The sequence below is a fragment of the Aedes aegypti genome, chromosome 2 (assembly GCF_002204515.2).
Source record: "Aedes aegypti strain LVP_AGWG chromosome 2, AaegL5.0 Primary Assembly, whole genome shotgun sequence".
In the NCBI taxonomy this organism is placed as follows: domain Eukaryota; kingdom Metazoa; phylum Arthropoda; class Insecta; order Diptera; family Culicidae; genus Aedes; species Aedes aegypti.
In genome coordinates this window covers 5,349,995-5,354,461 of record NC_035108.1, presented here as the reverse complement: position 1 = coordinate 5,354,461, position 4,467 = coordinate 5,349,995, and the positions used below count along the sequence as shown (strand labels likewise).

The window sequence follows — 4,467 nt, the reverse complement described above, 5'->3', positions numbered from 1 at the left end:
CACCTGCGGAACGGATGCTGGGAGGATCAGCCTACTTCTCACCGATTCCCATGCGACACCTTTGAGGCAGCGCTGTAATCGAATCATATTTTCTCCTTCGCTGTACCCACACGCTTCCGTGGTGTAGTTATAATTACTGATAAATATTGGCCAGTCAGCGGGGTCCCCGGAGAATACTGGCAGATTGCGAGGAAGGACCTGTCTAGCGGCTAGTTGTTCCGGTGATGGTATATTTCTGGTCATGGTTCCGAGGCCCGGTGTTACTTGTGAGGGAAAATCGAACGAGCTTGCCTGATTGACGATAGGCATGCGATTCATGATAATAAATCTTCGAGCTGTTTAGTAGAATACCTATAAGTAGATGAAAACCCGAATTTAGTACTATACCATTTAATTCCACTAGAGTTTGTATCCTTTGACAGATACGCGTATTTCGACCTCAACTGGAAGGCCGTCTTCAGTGTCGTGTACTAGACTCGACTTAGTACACGACACTGAAGACGGCCTTACAGTTGAGGTCGAAATACGCGTATATGTCAAAGGATACAAACTCTAGTGGAATTAAATGGTATAGTACTAAATTCAGTTTTTCATCTACTTATGCGATTCATATTACTGACTTGATAGGCTTGCTGAGGGTGAGTGAGTGGTCGAGTAGTCGTGATTGATTTTCGTGTACCTGTTTGGTTGATCACCTCAGTAGGAAGAGGTTGCTTTTGCTCTAAGTCCGCAACGGTCGGTTTTTTGCTCGGAATGTGAAACGTTATTGCGGTTCCCATCTTCACTTGACTGCTGAATTTACGGTTACGCTGTTGTTCTTGGCCTACTGCTTTGATTGTCCCGGTTTCCACGGGAGATATTTCCCAATTGATCGGATTGGACAGAGGTGTCGGTACCGGTGGCATATTCGGCAAATCCGGGCGGCTTTTTGGAATTGTACCCTTTTGAGACACTAACGGGGCCGATTTGTCCGCTGATCTCTCTAGTAGCTCGGTTTGGAGCTTTTCGAGTTGATTTTTGAGAATCTCGATTTGTTGACGAGATTCGGCTTCGTTAAGTTTGAGCTTATTTTGAAGATCTAGGACGATCTGCGACTCCGAAGGGTTCTGACCTTCTAATTGCTGCTTGCCGTTCACCGGTGACGATTTGGCGTCCTGCTGGGCCAGAATTCCTCCCACTGCGCCTTCTTCTACGTACGCCGGTGTGACGTCTGCGTGCTTGTCTACCCATTGACTGGTACGTGAATTACCAGCGCTACGGCGGCTACGAATACTGCGGTTCTCATATACATCTTGGACCGATAATAGTTGGCGTTTTTGTTCCAAATGTTTCCGTTGCAGTTCGTGCTCCTGTTGCAATTGTTGCCTCTCTAATCGTTGTTGTTCCGCCAGGAGAGCTAGATGTTCTTCATGGCGTCGCCGTTGGCTAGAAGTAACTGATCCAGCAGATGAGATAATCGATGCTACGACGTCTGGATCCGGAAGGCATCGCGGGCAGACCCAATCGCGATTCTCTACTGAAGCTGTCACTCCAGCACAAGAGAAATGCCACCAGCGGTTACATTTATCGCAGCACACGAAATCGTCCACCGTATGAGATCTAATACAAACAACGCATCCCGAGTTGATCGGATCTGGCGTGCCAATGGAATCGTTTTCGTTCGCCATGAGTTCTTTGAAGTTGTTGATATAGGACGATGGTTTACACTGATGTTTGAGAGCTGTTTATTTATTGCTTCAAAGCTGAAAATATTGGTGAGCAGTTCATAAGGAGGTCATATTAAATATTTAGATTGTCATCTTACAATTCAGTGGACTTCTCAGTTGTTCTGTCCCAATATCAACGTTTCAGTATTTAGGCTATTCTGGCCTCTGTAACTAGAGAAATGATTATGCATCTAATCTGTATCAAAGGGATTCAGATCCCGCTTACTGAATAATGTGGTATACACTCTAGTTGTCAAATTCACTTCGCGATTGTTGGCTATTTAGGCTACCTATGGAAACATAGTATAAATGATATGTTGTATCGTTTTGCACACTATTACCTACCTTACTTCTTAATCGAGAATCTATGGCCGTTCCCAAATAGTCTTCCAAATTCTAATAGATTGTAACAAGTTGAGCTTCCTACTTGTTGGTTGTGTCACAAGATGCTTAGTCACCACGATGACAGTAATGTCAGTGGATCGTAGACTGGCGACCACCTTTACGTTGTCAAACTACGCCTTAAACCGAGTTGCCAGTTGGATTCTTGAGCGCCAACATCTGCAGTGATCGATTTCTCTTCGTTGATTTTATCTTTGTAGTATTACACGAAATTCAATCGATGTTCGAAATATTTTACGGTTCAATACGATGAAGGATGATGAATACTCTCTACTAGCGTTAGCGAAGTTAAGGTATACTTCGTAGATTGGATACTAGCAACATTCATGTGTAATTTGATAATTTTACCCAGACTGCTTTCAGGAACAAGGCTTGGGAGTAAACCTTGGCCTAATCTTGGACAATATTACCAAAAGCATGAATATTGCTATTCCCGGCCACGCCCATATTTACCGTAACTTGGGATAGGGGAAGGAAATGTTGATGTAGCACTTACTTAATGAGAGGCCACCGACTCAGCGACACCCTCATAAGTGCTACGGAGGAGGAGAATGGGAAAGGTTTGACGTCAGGATTCGCCTGAAAAGCTAGCGATAGACAAAGGGCATTTGTGGTTAAGTGTTGTAAATTTATTCTTTTGAATGCCGGCAATCAAAAGAGAACCTTTTTTTACTGGATTTATTATTAGGCACTTGTTATGATGATTTTTTTCTGCTCAGAAGTAAATACAAAGCAGAATCAATCCCTCTAGGGTCATTGGATCGTAAAAAAAAATAAAAATAAAAAAAAAAGCGAATCGCGATTAGAACACTTTTTAAAATATGAATAATACTCGGCCAAGCAATCGTATCGCACTATCAGCAAGCTATCATCAGGGCGGAATGCGTGAACCAAACAAAAATGTTTATCTCCGAAGATTGGCGAAAAAAAAAGTTCCCGTAACGAAAACACGCAGCAAGTTCCGTCAAAGCAAACCCGTGAAAAGGCAATTATAGATTCGATACCTATCAAAACGCGATTCATAAAATAATGGAACAAATTCACCGGATTGTTTCATTAAAACATGTGCCATCTGTAACCTCCGAATGGAAAAATGTGTTCCGGCCCGAGCATCACGGCCTCCAAAACGAAGCTGGACTGAATCACGGCACCCGAAACACAATTCAAGTCACTATTTATTGTTTTACATGACACTTCTTTTCACTAAAACTTTTGATAATAAAACTACAACAATTAAATACAATGAATAGGCAGAAAAAGACATTTTTGACGGCAGCGAAAACTTTTCACGTCCGATTTTTAGGATGGCTCACTTCGATCCTTCCGGTGATGAATACTCTCTACTGAGTCAAAAATAACAGTCGCCCGGTCAAGTAATTAGCTTAAGAGAAAATCGATGAAGAGAAATCGATAACTGCAGTTACGCCTTTGTGATACTGAACGCGAGAAATGATCAAGCATTATTAATCATCATTTCTGAACTGTTTGTGGCTGCTTAACACTTCTACAAAATATTTGGACCAATTGTTGGAATGCCAGAATTAAATGTTTCAAATTTCCAGTTCTAGCGTTACGTAATAAATGGATGCTGCTTGTGATAAACAAAAAAATCATTCGGATACTCTTTCTCTGTTATGACCAAATTTTCAATACAATAAAGGCCCATTTGTGTTCACTCTAAAAAAATAAAAATTACTGTGGACTTTCTTTACGTAATGACTGAATGACACATGATGTAAGTGATTGAAGGCCGTCATTCGGCTAGCTTCGTTTATGTGAATCCAAAAGATGTAAAATCACATGATTTTTGGGAATGTGTTCTTATTATATCAATATATAAGCGTCGGTGGTGTAATGGTCAGCATAGTTGCCTTCCAAGCAGTTGATCCGGGTTCGATTCCCGGCCGACGCAATATTTTTAACCTATTGACACACCCCCCTTAACTGAATGACTAGCCTGATCGAAATCATTCCTCCAAGTGTAAATCGCAAGTGCTTTATTGATAATTATAACCTTAATATATCCGGCCCACCTGCATCACGAGGGGGGACCAAACCAGCATATCCAGTGAGGGTGCATCGTTGATACCATGGGTGCAAAAAAGGTCAGCAAAAGAGACACCCTCCCGAAGGGGCCCACGTCCACCACACCAGCCTTGTTCAATTACTGCACGCAGCAAATTTATTGGAAGGTTAGATTAATTGAAGCTGATAATCGCGCTTCGATAGGCGCCCATCCTGACGACGATGAAGTTCTCCTAGCAGAGCCCCCCGGGGTGTGGAAGTGATGAGCCCGTGAAACAATTTATGGCCCCGTGTGCGTGATGATTTGTTGCGGGCTATGAGCTCAGTGCTCTCC

At 42.6% G+C, this 4,467-nt stretch overlaps 1 non-coding gene across 1 annotated transcript; it reads left to right on the top strand.

Moving 5' to 3' along the window:
* The first annotated feature begins 3,948 nt into the window (after positions 1-3,948).
* Trnag-ucc lies at positions 3,949-4,020 on the top strand. Its single transcript has one exon. It is a non-coding gene; the product is annotated as a tRNA-Gly (tRNA).
* Positions 4,021-4,467: the final 447 nt, after the last annotated feature.